Source organism: Notechis scutatus, chromosome 9, assembly GCF_049901735.1.
Source record: "Notechis scutatus isolate UNSWTSFEM ecotype Mainland chromosome 9, rNotScu1.2, whole genome shotgun sequence".
NCBI lineage: Eukaryota > Metazoa > Chordata > Lepidosauria > Squamata > Elapidae > Notechis > Notechis scutatus.
Genome location: NC_142017.1, coordinates 17,059,534 through 17,075,906, shown reverse-complemented (window position 1 = coordinate 17,075,906; position 16,373 = coordinate 17,059,534). Strand labels below are relative to the sequence as shown.

The 16,373-nt window shown below is 41.5% G+C and overlaps 1 long non-coding RNA gene across 1 annotated transcript; it reads right to left on the bottom strand.

The window, feature by feature from the left end:
* Positions 1-4,745: 4,745 nt before the first annotated feature.
* LOC148129844 (uncharacterized) lies at positions 4,746-16,373 on the bottom strand. The gene is made up of 4 exons (XR_015750578.1): positions 16,193-16,373; positions 15,974-16,064; positions 6,669-6,769; positions 4,746-4,918 (listed from the first exon to the last, which is right to left on the bottom strand). It is a non-coding gene; the product is annotated as an uncharacterized LOC148129844 (long non-coding RNA).

Sequence of the window (16,373 nt, the reverse complement as noted above, 5' to 3'; positions counted from 1 at the left end):
CCAGGAAAATAATGGATCTGTATGTTTTGCCTATAAGTTGTGGAAGTTCTTGATCAAGGCTTCTCCCCCCAGATGGAGATCCTAGTGGGTTCTATACGCTTGGTCTGACTTCAAAGATCTTCTCCATGTTGATCAATAAAAAAGCATTTCCTTCGAAAGTTCCAGTGGTTGATTGGGCATCTTGAAGACTTGCTTTTCTTTGGTGGTTGCCCAAGATCATCACCCGGAGTCTCATCAACCCTTGGAGATAGAGAGAGAGAGAGGGCTGCTTTAAGCTGCTTCCAGCAATGCTGCCGAGAAAGCTAGTGAGCTGGGCTCACAGCAGCTGGCTGCAGCTCCTCCTCTTTTCACTCCGTAGCTTGAGGGAGGGGAGAGGGCTCTTTCTAAGCAAACACAACACAACGTAGGAGTTTTCACACCAGATGCTTGAAAGCATTGTTTTCTCCCCATGCTTCCCCGTCTGTGGTGCAAATCACAACCAGAGACACTGCTAAAACTTGGTTCTGCCCTGCCATGTGCATCCTGCCCCAACCTGTGGACCTCAAGGAGGGTGGGTTGCCCCGGTCCTGAAAACCTTGTGATCCTGCGACTGAATAAGTGGTGGGAATTAATTTTTCTTATTACCGGTTCTGTGGGTGTGGCCTGGTGGGCGTGGCAGGGGAAGGATATTGTAAAATCTCCAGTCACAGGTGGGATTTGCCGGTTCTCCAAACTACTCAAAATTTCCGCTACCAGTTCTCCAGAACTGGTCAGAACCTGCTGAATACCCACCTCTGGACTGAATTCATACACTTGAACCCAAATGTGGTTTAGATCAGGGGTCTCCAACCTTGGCAACTTTCAGACTTGTGGATTTCAACTCCCAGAATTCCTCAGCCAGCTTTGGATTTCTGGGAGTTGAAGTCCCCAAGTCTTAAAGTTGCCAAGGTTGGAGACCCCTGGTTTAGATGACTTTGGCTTGGTGTGCAGTTGCAATTCAATGGTCGCTTTTGGAAGGAGACAGGATGACCCTGAAGTCTGTGGGAGACTCATCCCATCCTACAGATGTGCTTTGCTAGGTTGAGATATATAAACTGACCATGCCCAAAAGCTCCTATCAAGTCTGCTTTTGTAAGAATGTTGTAAGAATGTGCTTGATGGCTTTATCAAGCTGGTGGCCTCTAAGATCTGGAGAAACAACACATTCCCCTTAGATGGATGCTGTAGAAAAAAAAATTCAATGAGTGGACTATAACGACTGCAGGGGGCGAAAGTCTGTCTTTTTCATTGAGTAGAAAAGAAGTGTTTGCAAGCTGGTGATGGAATAATGACTGTGCCGCTAGAGGCAGACTTAAGGGAAAGCTTTATGCCTCAGCCTGCTTTGATCCTCAATATGTATCTGTTAATAAACTTGCCTCGTACAAGCTTCCTATATTGCAAGAGCTCTATCTTTTCCTAAGGGAGACAGCTGAGGGAGAAAGTGACTTTTGAAAACTTATCTCGAAGCAGAAAGTCTGAAATGATGTCAAGACCCTGGTAGCTCAAAGGAATCTAGTAGAAGGTAAAAACTCAAAAACTTAGGGACAAAGGGATCCCGAGAAGGAATCGAGCTGAACCAGAGAGGATCCTGAGAGGCGATAGGGAATCCCCAGCAAAGCGAAGAAAACAACGGAGCCAAGGAGGGACTTGAAAATCCACAGTAGATCCAGAGATCCCAAGAAGGGGTTGAGTACCAGCTGGAAAGAAGCGAATCTGGGGAGGGGATCGCCCTCCCTTTCCTGCAAGGGCAAAATGATCCCCCCCCTCATTTTAGACCTGACCAGGTAGAAGACCAGCTGTGTGGGAAGCTCTGGGCCACCAATGAGAAGGCGCTGGAGAGGCTCATGCAGTTGCTGTGCTTCTGTGGGTCCTCTGGGCTGGATCCCCTGGCCAAGGGGTCTCTGGCCTCTGTGGTTGAGGAGGCCCTGACCCTCTGGCCACAGAGACAGATAACAACCGATAATCAGAGTTGGAGGGGACCTTGTAGGTCATCTAGTCCAACCCCCTGCCCAAGCAGGAAAACCTACACCATTTCTGACAGAGGGCAGTCCAGTCTCTTCGTGAAAGCCTCCAGGGATGAAGCTCCCACAACTTCCGAAGGCAACTTCTGTTCCATTGGTTGATTGTTCTCTCTGTCAGAAAGTTTTCTCCTTATTTCCAGGTTGAATCTCTCCTTGTTCAGTTTCCACCCATTGTTCCTTGTCTGGCCTTCAGGTGCTTTGGAAAATAGCTTGACCCCTTCCTCCTCTCTGTGGCAGCCCTTCTGGGGAGACCCCCAACCCTGCAGCGGCAGAGACCCCCACATCCTACCATGGCACAAGAATTGCCACCCATCCCAGCCAAGGAGACCCTGCAGTCGCCCAACAGAGCCTGGCTAGAATGCACCTCAGCATCTGTGGGTTCCCATCAGCGCCCATCTGAACAGGGGCTGGAGAAAGCATGGTGGGAGCAGAGGTCACAAATAAACTCTGTACTTGCTCAAAAAAAGAAAAGAAAAAAGGACACAGGTAGCTTTTCTCCTGACTGGGAACAACCAGTTAAGGCTCTAAGGCACTGTGGGAGTGTCAGGCCTAATCCTCTTGTAGCAAGTCCAACTTAATGTTGTGGCCGAGAATGGCCAGCGAAGCTGGTGGCAAACTCAGACAGTGAGGAAGTTGGGGAGGAACATGGCCCAGTCCTGGAGTCTGTGGAAGGCTCTGATGAGTGCTGTGCATCGGAGGCAGAGATGGGGCCAGGGCCATCTGACAGTTATCAGCTGACTTCAGAGTTGGACTTCAGTGGGGCAGAAGAACAGCTGGAGCCTGTTCCCAGTGTGCACATGGGCAGAGCTGCCAGATGAAGAGAACAGCTGAGGAACAAGGGTCAACTTGGGAGTAAAGCCACAGGTGGGTGGTGAATGGCTCGTCCCTTAGAGTATAAAAGAGGAGCGAAAGGGGAGTGGGGCTTTGCAGAAAACAATTAGTTCACTCTGGCATGCTTGCCAAGTATTGTGGCATCTGAAAGGTATCGGCCTGGCCCCTCTCCAAGCCTGATAAAGGTCTGTAATTGGGAACCCTCATGAAAGACTGTTGGCCATGACTTTGTTGGAGATGAAATTCATTGTAAATCAAATAAAAGGGGTTTATCGGGACGAGGACTCAGCTTTGGGCTGTTGGGGGAAACCTAGGCCAGAACACCTAATTCCACATTTGACCCTTCCTGCCAACCAGGACGGTTGTTCTCCAACAGATGGGCTGCAGTCCCCAAGGAACACCCAGGGCGGGATGCTAGATCGGTGAGAAGAGGAGCTATTGAGATAAGGAAGTCTTGCAAATACTTCCTGTGCATTTGGATTTATTTGGATTTTGGATTAATTTGGATTTGGATTTGGATTAATTTTAATTTGGATTTGGATTTGGATTAATTTGGATTTTGGCTGGGACGATGGAAGATGTCAGCAAGGAGCCCACTTCCTTAAACGTGGTCCTTGACTTGATTAGACACAAGGACAGTTTTTTCCCAAATGGGATCACTCTGCTAAACAACTAATTCCTATAACACTGTCAAACTATTTAGTAAGACTATTACTATTCTTCTTCTCGTCCTTCCTATTACCTATCTCTTCCAACTTATAATTATAGCCATGTTGCTTGTATCTTTACAATTTATATTGTTTTTGTTCCTTATTATGATTTGATTGCTTATAGTAACCTATGACTACCACCAAGTGTAGTATTTTGTGATTCTTGATGAATGTATTTTATTTTTTTCTTTATGTACACTGAGAGCATATGCACCAAAGACAAATTCCTTGTGTGTCCAATCACACTTGGCCAATAAAGAATTCTATTCTGTCCTATAATCATGGCTGCTGAATCCAATGGTCAAGTATTGAAGGAGTGGTTAAAGTATCTTATGCGAATTCCGCCAATAAATACTCCAATGTCTGAAATGATTATTTCTTGAGGTTTTTTCCCCCTTAGATGTGGCAAAATAAAGGCTACCCTGGAGCAGATCAAGAGTTCATTTTTAATTTCCGATCATGGCCATTTAGTGCCTCCGCAAAACTCAGAAGTGAATGTTTTCTTTCGCTTCTCTCCTTGAACAATTCCCTCTGATATGAGAGCCAGCACTAAAATGATTGTCATTTTTTTGCCAGCCTGTTGATCTCAGAAACTTTGCAGATTAATTTCATGGGCGAGGTAGCATCTAACAGCATCTGCTTCAGTAGTGGAATTCAATTTTTTTTACTACTGGTTCTGTGGGCGTGGCTTGGTGGGCGTGGCAGGTGAAGGATACTGCAAAATTCCCAATCCCTCCCCACCCCACTATCCTGCTTTCCAGCTCCGTTCTCCTGTGCAGGGCAACAAAAGAAGTACCCAGCCAATCAGCTGGGACTCAGGAGGAAGAGGAGCAGAGGTGGTATTCAGCAGGTTCTGACCAGTTCTGGAGAACCGGTAGAGGAAATTTTGAGTAGTTTGGAGAACCGGCAAATCCCACCTTTGACTGGCTCCGCCCCCACATCTTCTCTGCCTCCCAACACACATACATCCAGCGGACACCCTTGGCTGGTGCTGCTATTGAACCTGCCATGATTGCAACCTACATGAGACATTTTGGGGCATCTAAATAAATATATTGCCAGTTATTAAAGTAGTAAATGAAGCCTGCAACCCAGATTGTAGTGCTAGGTGATCACGAAACCAACCAGCTAGTCAAAAACAACAACAACCATATTCCAAGTGTGGCATTCTCTCATTCTTCTTCTCATTTTCATTTTTTATTTTATTCTTCTTTTCATTCTATTCCTTCTTTTGCAAACTTTGTCTTTTTCCATCCTTTTCAACACTTCCCACTTGTATACCTTTGGTTTGAAGGTCAAAGAGAGAGAACATTGTCTTCAACCTTTCAGCTACAAAGCCTGGAATAAATATAATTAAACAAAGATTGTGCAACAAAAATCACAATGCACGAAATACAATCACGGGCAGCAAACTATCTGACAACCACGCCCAGAATTCACCTGAAAGTTTCACAGCAGCAAAAAATCTTTATTAAGGGAGCACCAGCGCCTTTATAAACCTATTCAGGCTTCAAGCTCAGGATCAAAAGCATTATGTTTTAGAATTAGTCCATGTGCTCTAGGGACATCACCATGACATTATCAGCAACCATAATAAAGCAACCAGATCTTAGTAGAAAAAATTGAGATATTCACTAGATGATAACAAAGGACAGGAACTTTCTGTATTTCTTTGTGGCCATCTAGTAGGTTTCTTCTTTCTTTTCTTTCTTTCTTTCTCTTTCTTTCCTTCCTTCTTTCCTTCCTTTTTTCTTCCTTCCTCCTTTCCTTCCTTCCATCTTCCTTCCATCTTCCATCTTCCCTCCTTCCTTCCATCTTCCCTCCTTCCCCCTCCCTCCCTCACTCCCTCCCTCCCTTTTTTCCTTCCTGTTCCCTGTGTCCTTCTCTCCTTCCCTTCTCCTGTAGAGATTTACAAGTAAACAATTTGTAATCTTAGCTTCTGATAGGGAAACTTGTACCAATCTTTGACAGGAGATTATAGCTGTTTTATCCCTAAATTTGGACTGGATTCTAAATTTGTATTTTCTCAGTGACTATCCTATCATCTCTCTCTCTCTCTCTCTCTCTCTCTCATCTCTATCTATCTATCTCTATCTCTATCTCTATCTCTATCTCTATCTCTATCTCTATCTATCTATCTATCTATCTATCTATCTATCTATCTATCTATCTATCTCTGTCTATCTCTGTCTCTCTCTATCTATCATCTATCTATCTATCATCTATCCTATCCTATCTTATCCTATCCAAAACAATTTATTACAAATTGTACTCTTAGTTCTCTTGAGGATCTTTAGCAGAAAAACTATCTCCATCTTCTCCTTAAAAAAATTATTTAGGAAATCAGATAAGGAGAAATCTGGAAGCAAAAGTACACACATGAACTCACATATCTGAGTTCATATGTATATCAACATCAGAGGCGTTGAAATCTGCAATATAGAAAAAGAGGAAACCGGCAGGTTCCTATCTTGATATTGCTTCATATTTTGGTTTGCACTTATTTATTGAAGTATGTATTGCAAGGGAATAACTTTTTGAATAGCAACTGGTAGCTTGTAGCCATGAAATAATATGCAGTTTAACTCCCTGGGCAATTTTGTGGAGATGGCTAAAGAAACAGCACAGAAAAAAAAATCTACTTAAGCTTTCCAGCATCTCTACCGTTAATCCTGATTACTGGGATATCTTTGCTTTGTTCCGATTATCATTTAATCATTTTAGTTTGCATTTCATTCTAGTTGGCTTTCTAGTGCTCCACCAGAAGATGGAGTTCTTGTAGTAGATCACCAGAAAACAAACTCCAAGTAATTTGAAGCTGCAGGTGCTTGAGTCACCCAATGATTGACACAATATTCAGGGCAGACAAAATAAGCCTTCATGCTGTTTTACCTTGAGGGAATTGTTTGTATGGTTCAGTCATAATCCTGGTCCATTGTGACTTTTGGCTGAGATTTATGAAAAGGGATACAATTGTCCTCTAAATTCCACTTCACACATTTGCCCTTTCCCCCCACCCCATACTATCTTTCAACAAAGCTTTCTGTGTAATTTATATTTAAAAAAACAGTTCCTTAACATTAATCACCTGAAGGTTAAGAGAATGAAGTCCAAATTTTCTCAAGGGTCTCACACATCTCTTTGGCTTCTTGGACAGAATATCAAGACAGGTTTGTTGGCTGGGTCAACCTACCATTACAAAACTGATGTCAATTAGAGAGTCGCACCACTACTATAAGTGTCTTTTAGGTATTATGTATATGCCTGAGTGCCAAGAGCTTGTGTTTCAACAAAGCTTTTCTTCTCCTCTCTGAATTTGATTATGGCCTTTGCAAAGTAGCATTGGGCTTTCTCAAAAACCCGCTAAAATCTTGCATAAAACCACTTCACGGGGCTTCAGTGAAAAAGCGACTCAGTGTATATTTGTTGGGGCAATGGGGAAATGGTCAAGTGGATACTCCTGGTAGAAGACCAACTTTCAAAAGACTCAGTAAGAAGATATAAACTGGAGAGTGGAGTGGAGTAGAGCAGAGTAGCATAGAGTAGAAGTAGAATAGAATAGGACAGGATAGAATATGAATTAAGGATAGAATTGAACAGAATAGAATAGGAATTTAGAGTAGAGTAATGAAAGAATAGAATAGAATAGAATAGAACAGAATATGAATTAAGGATCGAATTGAACAGAACAGAATAGAATAGGAAATAAGAGTAGAGTAGAGTAGAGTAAGGAATGAATAGAATAGAATATGAATTAAGGATAGAATTGAACAGAATAGAATAGGAAATAAGAGTAGAGTGGAGTATAAGGAATGAATAGAATAGGATAGAATAGAATAGAATAGAATAGAATAGAATAGAATGGAATGGAATGGAATGGAATGGAATGGAATAGAATAGGAGCAGAATAGAATGTAGAGGAGAATATAGACTAGACTAGACTAGACTAGACTAGACTAGACTAGACTAGACTAGACTAGACTGACTGACTGGACTGACTGGACTGGACTGGAGTGGAGTGGAGTGCAATGGAGTGGAGTGGAATGGAATGGAATAGAATAGAATAGAATAGAATAGAATAGAATAGAATAGAATAGAATAGAATAGAATAGAATAGGAGAAGATTGGACACACAAGGAATTTGTGATAATGGTGAATATTTTTAGCTCGGGTATAGGATGTTCATTCTCCAAGCTTGTGGGTTGGTTTCCAAATGTTTCATTACCAGGCTGGGTAACATCTTCAATGGAATTTAGAGGATGTCAGTGTCAGTGTTCTTCTGTTCATAAGGATTACAGGTGGTCAGTAGAACTTGTGATGGGAGGTCTTGTGATGGGCCTTACGATGGGTCAGGTGTGAGTGTGTCAAATGAGGGTCTTGTGGGGTGTGTGTCTTGTAATGGGTCAGATGTGGGTCACCAGTGAGAGTCTTGTGATGGGGAGGTTATATCAGGTGAGGGTCATTGGGAGTTGAAGGGCTGGTTGTGGGGATGGGGGTGTTGTGATGTCACCTAGCCTGGTAACAAAACGTTCGGAAACCAACTCACAAGCTTGAAGAACAAACCTCCATCCTCACACAAGGAATTTATCTCCAGTGCATAAGCTCTTAGTGTACCTACAAACAACCAAGTGATATAATCATAAGATACCAATAGGACGAGGTAATAGGAAAGATGAGAAGGATAATATCAATACAGCCCTACTACATGGATAAATATCTTTACGCATAAGACACTGTGTCCTAGAACTGAACGTGAGAGAAAACAGTTATTTCTCTTGCTTCACACACACACACACACACACACACACACACACACACCTACACAAAGTTCTTGTGTAGTTGATGCTCTTTTCCATTGGGGTTTATTGGCTCTGTATCTTTTGGCTCTGCAAAACTCCTCTCATTTCACTGCGAAATTGTTTTTGCGCCCTTGGAAAATAATCTATATTTCATCCACGATGCTTACTCGTCCATCTACTTTCTGTGTTCTCCTTGGGGAACACTGCTTACCTCCACTGATAAAACAACATTTCTTTTCTTTCTTGTTTTTATGACAGTGCTTGTTTTCTATGAGCAAATCCAAATGAGTGCAGAGAAAAGCAACCAAGATGATGAAGCGGCTAGAGACTAAATTGAAAGATTGAGGGAAGTAAGAATGTCTAGTCTAGCTGAGAGAAGGGCTAAGGGTGACATGATAGCAGTCTTCCAGTCCTTGAGGGTCAGGAAGAGAGAAGAAGGAATCGATCTGTTCTCCAGAGCATCTGAGGGCAGGACAAGAAGTAACGGGTGGAAGACCATTAAAGAAAGATCCAACCTAGAAATAAGAAGAAACTTCCTTAAAGTGAGAACAATTGATCAGTGGAACTCAGCTTGCCTCCAGAAGCAGGAGGTTTTCAAGAAAAGTTTGGACAATCATTTGATATAGGGTTCTCCTGCTTGAGAAGGGGGTTGGACTAGAAGACCTCCAAGGTCTCTTCCGATTGTGTTACTCTGTATTCTGTAAAAGCATTCTTTATTCTGTAAAGGAAATCTGTCGCGGGGACCATATATGAACTTGTCTGTTTATATCCTGCTTTTATTACTTTTTAATAAATAATTCAAGGTAGTGAGCATACTTAATGCACCTTCCTCCTTTCCCCCCCACAACAATATTCCTGCAAGGTGAGCCAACTTTTATATCTAACATGGGACTAGAACCCACCATCTCCTGGTGATTGGCCCAAAGTCACCCAGCCCACTGCACACACAATAATAATAATAACAACAGCAGCAAGATCTTTTCCCAGCCTTAACCAGAGGTTTTGCAAAGATAACATAGATTCTCTCTTCCAAGGTTCCTTTATCTGTAAAGACAACAAATGTGAGGCGCACTTTAGCTTTAAGAATGGTCCTGGCTGGCCGTCATCCACATTGTTCTAGTGCATAGGTTCATTTTGAAAGAATTCATGAATCACGTGCAGGGAAAACGGCACAAATCTTCCATTTCCCAAATAGGAGAGGAATTTGACACGTTAAGAACCCAGTTTGCCTGTGGCTCTTTTCCCAGTCTTATCAAACATTGTTTAGCGAAACCTGACAAGCGATGTTTGAAGTCCACCGCAACCGCAAAAAGCAGCCTGGGTTTTGCAGCCTGACTGCGGGTTCAAGGGACGTGGCAACAACAGATTGGCCACTGATTTGAACCTGAATATTCAATGCTTCCCTCTCCTGCTGCTGTTCCATTTGGGATCTTTCTTTTGAGGTTGGCGGTTCAAACCTTTCTGTGCCAGCAGCGACTTTGGAAGAAGATCTAACATCGGCTGTAATCTCATTTTTTTTAAAAAAATAGGCGCTTCCGTTTGTACCACTGCTAACTAGTCTCCTAAGACTTAAAGTTGTTATTAAGCTCTGAGCATAGGGAGATGTCTGAAAAGACCAAGCTGGCAATCACAGACACGCAACTGAAGCCCCCCCCTTTCTTTTCTCCTATGGTTTGATTGTTGTTGTGGTTCAGTTCAATCGATCAATGCATGATTCCCAGTCCTCGGCTGCTTGGTCGAAGGGTGCGGGTGGCGAGTTGCTGCCGGCCATCTCGTCGGAAGTTCAGCGTTGGTTCACCACGTGCTCTGTTGGTCTCTTTGCCTCACAATCCCACCTTCGTCGCCAGTGTTAGATCGGGTACAAAAGAGACGCGAGACCAGTGTACTTCAAGCTCTTTATTTTATGTTAAGATCTGTACAAGATCTTGGAGCCGCGGCAGCCCTTCATATAGGAACTGCTCGCGGCTCGCCGGCCAATGACAGGTCTTTGAATCTCCCGCGATCGGCTCGGCCAATCGCAGTTGATTCTTAACAGACCAATCATGGCCGTCTAGTAGACCAATCGAAATGCAGTTTGTGTGGACCAATCAGAAGTTAGCTTTTGGAGTATGTTAATACAGAACAGAGGTAACAGCAAACCTTTTAATGATTCTTTATGAATTCTATTCCTTCACAGTTAAAAGGCTGTTTCAAACTAATTGTCTCTGATAAGAACAATCTTTGCCAAGATGGTGCAAGGCTGCCAAGAACACTAGATAAAGTTACTAAGAAATATTTCAAACATAAAGAGTCTCCAAACACCAACCTAGATATTCCGAACGTCCACCAGGTCTGAGTGCAAAAACTTCTTTGCTTCCTGCAAAGAACTCTGGTTTCTCAGCTGGCTTTTATCTCTTAAGGGAGGGGCCATCACCTTGCAGCCTTACTCCTGAGTCGGCCGTGCTGCTGCAGCTACTCTTTCCTTCGAATAGCCCTGCACACACGTGCACTGGGCACAGGCTCCTCGGGGACCTCTTCCTCACTGCCGCCAGCCTCCACAATCTCTGAAGGCAGCACTCCACCCCCTGATGGTCCTGACCCCATCCCTGCATCACACGCAGGCTCGTCGTCTGAGTCCTCGCTCACCGAGACCTCAGCCGTCTGCACCTGCTGCCGGCGAACCACAACAGCTTACTACATTGACACTGAGAGCTGAACAATGGAAATAGGTTCCCAAAGCTCTTATTATTAACAAAATATTTCCTCTGCATTGGAAAGGCAAATATAATGATTTACACTATAGTTCATATATCCAGTGGATTGGAGACTTATTTATGTTATTTATGCCCTGCAAATGAGTTGTTTGTAGGCCAAGACTATATATGGACATTGAAGAAAGGTAATGTTTTATTGAAACAGTTACATTAAACATTCAGGCATATACACTTATATATGTGTAAGAACCTCCATGTACTGTATACGATTTATTTTCTTATAATTGCACCTCTCTTTTTCTTGTTTTTGTTTTTCTTCATTCTCTCTCTGTCTCTCTCATCTGTCTATCAAAACAAAGAAACTATCAATGCAAGTAGATGACACACCAGCCTACTTACTACCCCTCTCCACCTCTCTTTCCATCTCTTTAACTCTTTAACTCTCTATAAGAGCCATGGTGGTGCAGTGGTTAGAATACAGTATTGCAGACTAACTCTGCCCACTGCCATGAGTTCGATCCTGATGGGGCTCAAGGTTGATTCAGCCTTCCATTCTTCCGAGGTTGGTAAAATGGGGAAAATATGCTGACATTGTAAACCTCTTAGAGAGGGCAGTAAAACATTGTGAAGTGGTTTATAAATCTAAGTGCTATTACTATGGCTCCCTCTCTATAAATTATCAATAAAAATAAACAAAATATTAATGCAACTAGACAAGAGGCAGATACATTCTGTCTGTCTATCTGTCTGTCTGTCTGTCTGTCTGTCTCCATCCATCCATCCATCCATCCATCTCCAAAGCTTTATTTTGGAGAAAAGTCCACAAGTCTGTATTTGGACCCTTAAGCCATCTTAGACCAGCTAACAACTGGCCAGTCATTCGTGTTTTGACCCATTAAGTTTTTTGAAATGATTTTATTTTATTTTTTTTAGAAAATAATTTAAAGCAGAAATCAATGTCCACATTTTCCCACTTAAAGGCCTCCTGTGATGGGAAACCATTATCTCTTTGGCTCTGCTCTTTATGAGTTGGGGGCAGTGACATTTTGCTGTGCAGGGTGGAAAATGTACTTCAGAGGGCAGACATTACATGCATTTAAATTGCCACTTTTTGCTGTGGAGTTCACAGAACTATCAATCAGTTTCCCCTCTTGGTACAGTTGATGAAAAAAAATAACAATTTACACCAGGATTTGATTTCTCCCCTGCTCATCATTTTTTTCTTTTGTTCTTGTTGTTTTAAGCTTTGTACACTGTACAAATCCAGCCTCAAAGTTTTTACCTGATTTGGTTGAATATATTGTACAAGTTTTGTTTTCTTCTCTTTTCCACTGTGGTTAAGAATATAAGTATATCCAGGCTTGCTTTATGTAACACACATATCCATAACTAGCTCCATACTCGTGCTTTGCTACGAAACTATGTGGCTGGACTTAGTTTTTGGGGAGGAAAATAAGAAAAAAAAAATCTGCCTCTGCCTACCAGCATCCATCGGTATTCATCTGGCTAGCGTCCTGTCAGTGTATGAGACAGTTGAGGGCTGTTTGGAAACTGAAACAGTATTTGCTGTGTGAGCAAGAAGGAGACAGCAAGGAGCCTGGGTGTGGCTTAGCTCAACTGTTCTGTACTAAACTGCTTGGTGCTGTGAAACTAAAACTGAAATTCCTCTCCTCTGGTTGTGTTTTGCATTTGGAAGATATTTATTTTCATGTGGGGAGGGGGTGGAGCTCCTTAGCATCAGAGAATGTTAATAACAATATATGAAGCACTAATGCTCTGATGGTCATTTTTTTTTTTTGAAAACAATTTTATTGATTTTCTACAAACAAACAAGACAAACAAAACATTAAAACATCAACTCTCTTATGTACGTACAGTGTGTCGGTTGGTTCATCGGTTTTGTGCATTCATTTCGTAGTCTCAATTGCAGTTATATTACATAACAACTCATATTGTCAATCCAAACTTATATATCCTAATATCGCTATTAATAAATCATTTGACTATACTTTTAATCATTCATGCTTTATGAGAGAACAATACTTTAAACAGTTTATTCTATAACAAATCATATAATCATACCAAATCTATCCTAAAAACACTTTATAGATATAATGTCAAATAACATAGGCAAAAGAAAAAATAAAAGTATTCCTTGCTATCTAACTTTCTAAATTATCGTATTTTGTCATCTAGCCACTGATAAAAAAGATCCCAAATTTCATAAAATTGTTTATCCTCTTGCTCTCTAATTTCAAATGTCAATCTACTCATCTCAGTACATTCCAATATTTTCTTAATAATTTCTTCCTGTGATAGTATTTTCTCATTCTTCCAGTTTTTAGCAAATACAATCCTAGCCGCTGTTAACTGTCTTCAGACAGCTCTGGCTTTTTGGCTTTAAATGAGCACTGCCTCCTAGAGCTGGAAACGACTAGCACGTATGTGCGAGGGGAAACTTTACTTTTTATGGTTAAAAATATAAATAGTCTAGAAACCCAATCTTTCAGCTGCTCTTTTAAGAATTGCAATCCTCTCTGCCTTCTCTTCCGACACAGTAGTTTGAGGGTCATCGTGGGTCTTTCCTAGTTGTTCCCATTCAAATCTGGGGAGTGTGCTGCCAAAGAACCGGCTTTGGCAGCAAAATCAGGTGTTTGCCGGCAGGGAGAAAAAAACCAACAACACCTGGCCATTCAGTGAGCCCTTTTCTGGGATTTAATGAAATGCAAAAGAATAAAGGAGGGAGGTTTAGAATCGCAAATTTCGGTCACAAATTGGATTCTCTCATGTAAGCCTTTTACAGTTTGTACACACACAAAAATCCATAAAATTATATTTATGTTCCATCTTTCCTGTAGGATTACACTTATCCTTTTTTTCCTTAGTAAGGAATGCTAAATTGTAATTACTGATCTGAAGTTACCCATTGAGTTCACAGTTGGATGAGGGCTTGACCTCTATCTTTCTCATCCTAGATTGACCCTTTGAACTTGGAACCACTTTTCTTCTTATGTTTTTTTTTTTTTAACAAAAATGAATAGTCAATAGACATCCAACTCTTGTATAAAGGCATATATTTTGTACTAAGCATAGTGCGCAAAATTCTCTGCTACAATGCCTTGCCTGTTAATGAGTTCTTTAGCTTCAACCACAATAATACACGGGCAAACCATCGATACAAACTCAAGGTAAACTGCTTCAAACTCGATTGCAGAAAATATGACTTCAGCCACAGAGGGGTCAATCCCTGGAATGCACTACCTGACTTCGCTGTTACAGGCTCAACCCCTCACAGCTTCAACCTCAAACTGTCTCCCGTGGACCTCACCCCATTCTTAAGAGGTCCTTAAAGGGGGCGTGCATAAGTGCACCAGCGTGCCTACCGTCCCTGTCTTACTGTCCCTGTTCTGGCCTTTAAAACCACTAGCTGATTATAAGGCAGACAGATTAAACTCTACAAAGGCATCCATACAAAGTGTCTTTATTGATTCATCAGGCATCCTCAAATATAACTCACGGTTACATCGAGATTCATCTCAGTGTCCAATTCTCTGCATAGCTGACTTTATGGTGTAAAAGGACCGCTCTCTTTTCATTGTCATAATGATGGAGCAAGGGGGTGAGGCGCCAGCATGGTGCTGGGGTTCAGGCAAGAGTGAAGAAACCTCCCCCAACCCACCAAGTGGGTGACCAATCATTGACCAATCAGTATTACAGATGTGACCACATGACATTGACTACATTTCCCATGATACCTTAACTACATTTACCATGATGCATTCCCTTAAGGGAACAGCTCCCAATTCCTAACTAACTATAAACTGTCTGGACAGCACAGTCCCCATTTATTTGTATTTACTTCCTTTGTTCATGTTTATGTTAATACTTATACTTGTCATCTTGTACATGTTTGACAGACAAATAAAATAAAAATAAAATAAAGGTGTTCTTGAGTTGAACTTGACTCAAGGTTATAGTCCCTGGGGTTTTCTAATGGTCTTCCACCCAATCAAAAAAATCTGATATATTCACAGCTTTGAAGTTATATGAAGACACCCTCCAATTATTCATTATCTTTTATTCAGCAAGTAAGAATGAAAAACAAGCAGGAGAGCACAGGATGAGTTCTCAACTTTTCTTAATATGAAGGAGAAATCAAGCCATGTCACTAAACTCCTACAAATAACAATGGTCTTCTGCATTGCCATCACATGGTCTTCCAGAAAGCTAACAAAAGTTGGTGTTAACCACACTCCAGAGGGAATGATGTTCCAGAGTGAGGGAGCCACAGCAGAATAGGCACGCTGCCTGGGTCCCACCTGATGGAGATGGACAACTATCTTAATGGCCGATCATCTATCTGATCCCAATCAGATGCATGAGAAGGAGCACATGTCTCTGAGGAATATGTGAAATAGTAAGCAGGAAAGGATTAACCTCCTTCCTAATTAGCCAAGAAAAACAATGGTTTATAAATAGAAGAAAGTTAGTGTGAAGCCCATTACAGCTGCTGACAATAAAAAGCAGATTTATTTAACCTCCTTATTGAAAGAAATGAGGAATTAATTTACAGCAATCTTGGCAATTGGGCATGTTTGCTTTAGCACTTAATTTACCTCTCAGTTCATTGGGGGAATTTTCTTAATCCTTTTACTAACCACCCATTGATCTATTAGGGAAGTGGCTACCCATTTTGCTAATAAAGAAACAATATGTGGGCTTTCTTGCTTTGTAATAGTTTGCAAGCGGCTACATTTTTTTTTCTTAGGTTCCAAGGAGCCCATTAAAGGCAGGGGCTGAATATTTCCTCAGAGACTTGCTCTGTGTAACAGGTATATGTGAGAATAATATGATATATCATAAGTATTTCACATTCACTTCTTCAATCTTTCAAACCTTACCTGTGTATGATCTTTCTTGTGTCTAGCCAGGTAACTAAAAGGCACAGGAAGACCCCTGAAACAGTCTTCAACTTTGATGGAGTGAAGAAATCTTCAGATTAAGGAATAACAACAACAACAACAACAACAACAACAACAACAACAATAATAATAATAATAATAATAATAATAATAATAATAATAATAATAATAATAATAATAATAATAATACTGGATTACCCCAGTGTCTGTGGAGACCTTGGTGCTCTCTGAGCTTGGTTGTTCTTTGCAGACATTTCATTACCTGACTAGGTAATATCATTAGTGCTAGAAGGGTGTAGGATTGCTGTCTGTTTACATAACAAGTGGATTACCTTATCGATGTTGGTGGGAATGATCTTGGTGATTAGGCTGTGGTTTA